Here is a 9,065-nt window from a genome sequence, read left to right as displayed (position 1 = left end):
CAATAGAGCAGAATTAGATGTTTTTCTGGAACTCTCTTGCTTTTTCAATGATCCAGTGGATATTGGCAATTTGATCTTTGTTTCCTCTGCCTTTTCTGAAACCAGCTTGAACATCTGGAAGTTCACGGTTCACGTATTGCTGAAGCCTGGCTTGGAGAATTTTGAGCATTCCTTTATTAACGTGTGAGATGAGTGCAATTGTGTGGTCGTTTGAGCATTCTTTGGGATTGCCTTTCTTAGGGACTGGAATGAAAACTGACCTTTTCCAGTACTGTGGCTACTGCTGAGTTTTCTAAATTTACTGGCATATTCAGAGTGGCACTTTCACAGCATCATCTTTAGGATTTGAAATAGCTCAACTGGAATTCCATCACATCCACTAGCTTTGTTTGTAGTGACCCCTAGATAACCTCAAAGTGGGGACTGGTCACCAAAAAGACCAACCATGTGATGAAAGGATTAGATGCTTAGGACTTTGAGTCAGCCTGACCTCTAGGGTGGCAGGGGGAGATAGAGACTGAGTTTAATCATGTGGCCATGAGCATGCCCTTCTGGCTTACACTCTGGGTGTGAAACAACTAATTGTTGGAGTTAACAAAATGGATTCCACTGAGCCACCCTATAGCTAGAAGAGATACAAGGAAATTGTTAAGGAAGTCAGCACCTACATTAAGAAAATTGGCTACAACCCCGACACAGTAGCGTTTGTGCCAATTTCTGGCTGGAATGGTGACAACACGCTGGAGCCAAGTGCTAACATGCCATGGTTCAAGGGATGGAAAGTCACCCATAAGGACGGCAATGCCAGTGGAACCACCCTGCTTGAAGCTCTGGATTGCATCCTGCCACCAACTTGCCCAACTGACAAACCCTTGTGTTTGCCTCTCCAGGATGTCTACAAAATTGGTGGTATTGGTACTGTCCCCGTGGGTCGTGTGGAGACTGGTGTTCTCAAACCTGGCATGGTTGTCACCTTTGCTCCAGTCAATGTAACAACTGAAGTGAAGTCTGTAGAAATGCACCATGAAGCATTGAGTGAAGCCCTTCCTGGGGACAATGTGGGCTTCAATGTCAAGAACGTGTCTGTCAAAGATGTCCGTCGTGGCAATGTGGCTGGAGACAGCAAAATGATCCACCCATGGAAGCTGCTGGCTTCACAGCTCAGGTGATTATTTTGAAACATCCAGGCCAAATCAGTGCTGGATATGCACCTGTGCTAGATTGTCACACAGCTCACATCGCTTGCAAGTTTGCTGAGCTGAAGAGGATTGATCGTCGGTCTGGGAAAAAGCTGGAAGATGGCCCTAAATTCTTAAAATCTGGTGACGCTGCCATTGTTGATATGGTTCCTGGCAAGCCCATGTATGTCGAGAGCTTCTCTGATTATCCTCCTCTGGGCCGTTTTGCTGAGACAGACAGTCGCTGTGGGTGTCATCAAGGCAGTGGACAAGAAGGCGGCTGGAGCTGGCAAGGTCACCAAGTCTGCCCAGAAAGCTCAGAAGGCTAAATGAATATTATCCCCAACACCTGTCACCCCAGTCTTAATCAGTGGTGGAAGAACGGTCTCAGAACTGTTTGTCTCAATTGGCCATTTAAGTTTAATAGTAAAAGACTGGTTAATGATAACAATGCATCATAAAACCTTCAGAAGGAAAGGAGAATGTTTTTGTGGACCATATGTTTTGTGTATGGCAGTTTAAGTTATTAGTTTTTTTTTTGTTTGTTTGTTTTTTTAAGTTATTAGTTTTTAAAATCAGTACTTTTTAATGAAAACAACTTGAGCAAAAATCTGTCACAGAATTTGAGACCCATTAAAAAAAGTTTAATTGAGAAAAAAAAAATCATGTGGCCAATGATGCATCCCTTGAACTGCAAGGAGACCCAACTAGTCAATCCTAAAGAAAATCAGTCCTGAATATTCATTAGAAGGACTGATGCTAAAGCTGAAACTCCAATACTTTGGCCACCTGATTCAAAGAACTGACTCATTGGAAAAGACCCTGATCCTGGGAAAGATTGAAAGCAGGAGGAGAAGGGGACGACAGAGGATGAAATGGATGGCATGGACTCGATGGACATGAGTTTGAGTAGGCTCCAGGAGTTGGTGATGGACAGGGAGGCCTGGCGTGCTGCAGTCCATGGGGTCACAAAGAGTCAGACACAACCGAGTGACTGGACTGAACTGAACTGAGGAAGCTATGGAAACTCCTAACGTTACAGCCAAGGCAGTCAGGAGTGCAGGTGGACCTATAGTTAGCGACTCTACTAAGGGTAATCTCTGGCAAACCGAGCTCTTAATATTTGGAGTCTTCTAACACGGGGTATTAGTGTCAGAATGTATTGCAGTACCCCCCATTTAGGACTGCAGTGGAGTGTATATCTAACACTCCACTATGTTAATGGAGTTAATGGAGTTAATGTTAAACTATGTTAATAGTTTATATTCCATGTATGGAAAAAGCTTATTAATCCATTCGTCTGCCTTATCCAGCCATCGTCTTAGGAATTCTCTCCCATGGCAGTGAACTATGTGATTTTTGCCTTTTTGGTACTGCAGATGCGATCAGAGTAGGTGCATGAGCTAAATAAACCAATAAGAGTCTGTCTTATTGATCTGCATGAGGAAAGTGTATAGAAACACTGAAGTGTTAATCTGTTGGCAGGTGTGCTAGAGCAGGAGGTATCTGGCGTAGAAAGCCTCTGACAGATTTTTGTTGAATGACTGCATAGGACTTGAGAGGGCCATTTCCCCTCATACATGGAAAACTGAGAAAAAATTGAGAAGCAGAAACAAAAAGATCACATGGATTGGGAAAGATGGTAAGATAAACACTTTGGACTCCTAAAGATTCTCCTATTCCAGACCTAGAGGCCCTTATACATCCTGCTTTGGTTTTCCTTGAAATGGACCTGCAGTTTCCCATTTGCCCAAATTAATTTGAGTACATCTTTGTGTCTAGTGTTTAAGGGTAATCTTTTAGTGATAAAATCATGCTTCTCAAACAAGTATAAAAGTACTATATATAAAAGATTTTACTAGCTCTGTAGTAGTTAAGGGCTTCCCAGGTGGCTCAGTGGTGAAAAATCTCCTTGCCAGTGCAGGAGATGAAAGAGACACAGGTTCAATCCCTGGTTCAGGAAGATCCCCTGAAGTAGGAACTGGCAACTCCAGTATTCTTGTGTAGAAAATCCCATGGACAGAGGAGCCTGCTGGGCTAAAGTCCATGGGTTCGCAGAGAGTCAGACATGGTGAGCATTCACACAGGCAGTCACATTATTTAAATGAGGAAACCAGTAAGATGTTACAACAGATTCAAAGGAGAATCCAAACAAGAGACACAATTTATTGATCAAGAATATTGAAATGAATTTGCAAATGACTATAAAACCGACTTTTGGGAGAGAGTGAGAGTTGTCACACCTCTGGACAGCATGTATATGTTTGGCTCTGGACAAGAATTATCTGCACTGTTACTTGTTTTCTACAAGCTAATTTTCATCTCTAAAGAGTTATAAAATAGCCTAGTCAAAGACAAAAGTGGTTGTCTCTCTATGATCAGATCATTCCAGCATTATAGCATTTTATTGAAGGTACATCCAGTCTTCTTGTTTGCTTACTCTGCTGTCCTGTTTCCTCATTCTGTTGAAAGTGTGAACCGTTAGCCATTCAGTTACGTCTGACTCTTTGCGACCCCTGGACTATAGCCTGCCAGGCTCCTCAGTCCATGGAATTTTCTATGCAAGAATACTGGAGTGAGTTGCCATCTCCTACTTCAGAGGATCTCTCCAACCCAAGGATCAAACCCAGGACTCCCACATTACAGGCAGATTCTTTACCATCTGAGTCATCACACTATTAATAGTAAACAAACGATTCCTGCATTAAAAGTGTTTTTCATATCTCTGTGTGAGAAAGTTATCCGTCTTGTAGAAGATTTGTGCCTATGCAGAGACAAGAAGGAAACCCCTGCTGTCAGAGGTTGAATCAACCCAGTGACCAAAGGATAATAAAACCCCTTGTATCCGTTCCCCCGGGCTATCCTGATAGCTCAGTTGGTAAGAAATCCAATCCCCCAAGCAGATTTTAAACCACTCAAGTACAAGAATCTTGCCTTATGCCAACCTGACCTTTACAAAGTATGTTGTAAGAAGCAGGTTAGGGCAAATCTATATTTGCTAACTGATTGTTTTAAGTTAGCAAACTGAAATAAGAAATTTGAGACTCTGAAGATTTAAAACAACCAAAACAATGCAACAACAGAAACTAAAAACAGATACTTTCCCTAGCCTGCTGTCAGGAAAACTCAGAAACTGAAGATTCTTGTGATCTACTGAAGGAGTCCAATGAACTCACTGTCAAACATTCAGGGCTTTACTGGTCTCATAATATAGAAACATTTGTTTCTATATTGGTGAAGCTCCCAGGCACAGAGGCCCTTTTTTCCCTAGTTTCCTGTAGGTAAGCCTCCAGGACCTTCCCAGAGTTCCAATGGGCTAATCAAAGGAGGAGCAGCCAAGAAAGCACCTGAGGCAGGATTACAGGGAGCAGATAAGCTCATCATGGTTAGGAGACAGACCACCTGGACACACCCTAACCTTATCAGCAACCCCAACCTTGGGAAAGTATTGTTAGAAAACTCTTTACCAAGTCCTCCCAGGTGGGGACACACAGCTTTTCCAAGCAGGAGCCCACTGTGTCCTCTTTTGCCCGGCAAAATAATAAAGCTATCCTTTTCTACTTCATCTAGAACTCTGACTCTGAGATTCAACTCAGCACCAGTGCACAGAGGCCAAGCTCTCAGCATCACAGCTATACAATAAACATCACTTATGCTTCTGGGCTTCCCTGGTGGCTCAATGGTAAAAGAATCCGCCTGCAATGCAGGAAATCCAAGAGATGTGCATTCAATCCCTGGATAGGGAAGATCCCCTGGAGAAGGAAATGGCAACCCACTCCAGTATTCTTGCCTGGGAAATCCCATGGCAGAGGATCCTGGTGGGCTATAGTCCACGGGGCTGAAAACAGTCAGACACGACTTAGCGACTAAACCACCACCACCATCGTGCTGCTGGGACTTTCCTGGAGGTCCAGTGGTTAATACACTGCACTTCCAATGGAGGGCATGAAGTTTCAGTCCTTGGTTGGGGAACTAAGATCCCACATGCCATGCTGTGTGGGTCAAAACAAAACAAAAAATCACTTAGGCTGTATTTTATATATGGAAAAGAAAGAAGCCTGTAAAAAAAAATTGGGGAGGGGGATTTATTGTAGAAGGTACTAGGGGAAATGGGCTGATTCTATCTTTTCTTCCCCCACCCCTCATCTCTCCCCCAAGTCCCAGGAAGCTACTGTTAACTTGAAAGATTAACGGATAGAAGAGAGTGGAAGCTGCCAAGCACTCACTTAAATAAAGCTAATAAAGAGACCTTAAAAAATGGAATTCTTCCCAGGAGCTGACTGTTGGGGTTGGAAAGGCATGTCCTCCATAGAGATAAGTTGGTCCAGGGTGAGTGAGGAGACTGGTCCCTGATCACGGATCTCCCATCTCCAGAAGCTGCTTCTCTGGGAGATCAGTGTAAGACATGCTTAGATAATGAATTCAGAAAGTTACACCTTGCTGTGAACCCACACAGGGGCCCGAGTACTGCTCAGACACAGGGCCGATGTCTCCCTGCCAGGCTGTGCTCTTCTCGCTGTAGCCTTCCTTCTTCTGCTTCATGTGCTATCATCTTCCATGTTTCTGTCAAGCTGTAAAGACAAACCTACCCTGGTGATTTGCCTCTTTGGGAGTTTTGTTGTTAATCACTACCAGGAACTAAACCTGAAAAACCGTGACAGAAAAAAAGGAAGCTACAGTGTTATTATAGTAGCCTAGTTTCTAACTTAGTAAATGACAAGTGGAAACCAATTTTAGGACTTCTGTTTTCCCCTCTACTTTTATTTCTCCAGTGAGGGGAAGAGTGGAGCTTTCCTCTAGTCCCACCCTCATATTCCACATTAAGATACAAAGGAGACATGAAGATAAAATCATGGTACTAGATTAGATATCTCTTTGATACAAATGACAATTTACATATTTAAAACCCCTAGAGCTTTTCCTGCCCAGGTAGAATCCTTTTGCAAAACGAAGACCAAAGTGAGTTAGTTACCTACTTTCGGAAAGACGAAGAAAAAAAATCTCAGTCGCAGTAGAAATTTGGAGCAACAAAATTTGAAAGAATAAACAAAAAGTTAAGATTAAGAGATGCCAAAGAATGCTAATTTTGGAAGAGTTTGCCTAGTAATATGAGAATTTCGATTAAGTTATATGAGAAATTCCTTACAAACTGAGGTGAAATTGGGCTCTGAGTATATAATTAGGAGAGAGGTTTCCTTTGGGACAAAGGGGACTCAATTTGTAGTCCAGAAAAGACTTTATTTTTTGTGACTAAAGAAATTACACTGGTACTGCCTGATACTTGAGTAACAGGAAAACAATGTTTTGTGTGATTCTTCAGAGAAGTAAAACTTAGTAATTCAAGATTGTAGCTTAACTACCAGGAAAGCTGTGGATTGGGTCAGGAGATGGGTGAAGCTTATGTCTGACACATTTCCCTTTCTAACATGTTCATCACTTTCAAGCTTCTTTACTATTCAACATCTTGTACTTTCCATGTCCTCCTTAGTGAGCTAATTTCTAGTAATGTTATTCCTTGCAGTAATTTGAAAGTGGATTTTTTTTCACTTTAGTGTTTTATTTAATTGATTACATCCAAAATACTATTTCTTTCAGTAAATATTTTTCACAATAAGATATTTTACTTTTTTTTTTTTTTTTGGGTGTTGTCTTCAAAACCTAGTTATTAGAGCTTCAATTTGAACCTTAACCTTTCCTGAGAGAGACTTTATCTGTATTTAGATTTCATAAAATTTATTGTTGAAAAAATAGATTCATATACTCAAGTTCCTAACATACCTAAAATTTTTTTTTAATAACTGGATCAAGTTAATAGTTCTGCAATGGCGGGCTAGGAATTTAGAGAGGTGAAGGAAAGACTACAGATGGAATTCAGGCAACATGGCAGCCTGCAGGAGAGATAACTGTATCTGAATACCTCATATGCTAATTCAAGAGTGATATTCCTATGCACTCATTGTTTCTATGGAGGAGGTCAGCTTACTTACTACCACACATCAACAGTTGCTAAAGTACTGAAATTTTGTTGTGTTTTGATTTTCCTTTCTTCTCTTTGAAACAAAATATGTCAGGATCTATTATTAGTTACTTATACCTTAACGGAAGCTTATTTACATTGTTCCACCATTCCCAGATTTAATTGCATTTATCTTTTATTTTGATAAACCTTCATCTAAGAGACATGGACACCTAGTCTGTGACCATGATACATGCTTGACTGAGTGAAATAATCCTGATTCATGCCAAGAGAAAGTTACATACTCTAATTCCAAAGCAGGGCTTCAGATACTCAGCAGAGGCAGTTACAAGCCATAATCTTGAGATGGGTACCAAAGACACAGTGGATAGTTTCCAACCAACTCAATGCTTACCCAGATGGTAGCACAAGGCATCAGTAGCCAATAATCTCAGTGTATTTGCTTTCCTCATGTGGGCAGATAGGGTTTATGATCTTTTGACTTCAAAGACTCTCCCATTCAGTAACACTTTTTCATTGTGCTCTCAACCTTTAGTCTGTAATAATATTTATTTTTTCTTTTATCTCTTTACAAAAGAATTTCGGGTATCGAGAGGGGGAGAAGAGTTTTTGAGGAGTGGAGTAGTGAGTAGGGTAACCCTCCCACAGCCCCTGAAATGTTATTGTTTCAACCTAGTCGATAATCACTAAATCTTCTATTTTAACATTAGCAATGATTTGGTCAAGTTTAATGTGTCATTCTTTGTGTTATTAAAGCAATATTAATTTTTACTTGCTCTCTAAATAGAATGTTATAATATGGAATATATTTATTCACACTGCACATATTTTCAGAGGTACAATAAATAAACAATTGATCTGTGCTTTGCTTTCATTCTTTAACATGCATGAAACATGCTAACAATATAAACTTAAAATATAGAGTAGATTGATTTTATTCATTAAACTGTGTATGTTGTTTGTAATCTAAGATTTTTTTCAAGTTGTAATGAAGTCACTTCATACTCAAGAAATCATCTGAGTCTTTTGTGCTGGTGATTTCAATAGAAGCATATTAAAAAGGGGAAGGTTGGGTTTCACTTCTATATAGTGAACATTAAAGGTTATTCATGGAAGGCAGGGGAGACTATACATCTGTGGGAGCAGGGGATATATGGGGATTCTCTGTACTTTCCATTCAACTTTTCTGTTAAACCTAAAACTTTTCTTTAAAAAAAAATCTGTTTAAAAAAGTTATCTGAGTAGGAATAAAACAAGGTAACAGACACAAATGATAAACATTTAGACCCCATTTTGACACAAATAATAGTTAACCTTTACTGAGTTTTTAACTATATGATAGAGGCTGTACTGTGTTTCACATCCCATAGCCAAGCCTGCAATTGGTCACCTCACATGTTCTTTCCTTATCTTCCCCTTAGTAACAAAACTTTCCATTTGACTCCCTATAATACTTTATTTTCTAGCTTCCTTAGCAGGTAGAAATGCCTACCCATAGATCACAACTAGAATTTGTGAGTACTTTGTTTCTGGGCAGTGTACCCAAAGGGAGAGAACATACCTTTTTTTGCCTCTTCCTTTTTACAACTTGTCATACCTAGCTCAAAGGAATGTTTCCAGTGTTGCATAGAACTAAGTTTTATCCAATAGGTATAAGCAAAAGTGAAACTGAGCAGGACTCTGTGGCGTTCCTGGACACGGAAGTTTTCCTATGTCCCTCGATTCTTGTTTGTAGGAAGTAGGCTTCAGCCTCCATAACCTTCCCTGTGTACTAAACTGTAGGTTCAAGCAGTTGCTTATCAGGGAAGAGAGGGGATGCAGAGACAAGGGAGGAGTAGTCAAGAAAGAATAGTGCAGTCTTGGGACAGTGTCCTGGTTCCGCCTCAAAGGACACACACAACAGTATCTTT

The 9,065-nt window shown here is 40.6% G+C and overlaps 1 pseudogene; it reads left to right on the top strand.

Moving 5' to 3' along the window:
- The first annotated feature begins 517 nt into the window (after positions 1-517).
- LOC110148698 (elongation factor 1-alpha 1 pseudogene) lies at positions 518-8,017 on the top strand (annotated as a pseudogene).
- Positions 8,018-9,065: the final 1,048 nt, after the last annotated feature.

Source organism: Odocoileus virginianus, chromosome 23 (genome assembly GCF_023699985.2).
Source record: "Odocoileus virginianus isolate 20LAN1187 ecotype Illinois chromosome 23, Ovbor_1.2, whole genome shotgun sequence".
Classification (NCBI taxonomy): Eukaryota; Metazoa; Chordata; class Mammalia; order Artiodactyla; family Cervidae; genus Odocoileus; species Odocoileus virginianus.
This window is presented reverse-complemented; position numbering and strand designations above follow the sequence as displayed.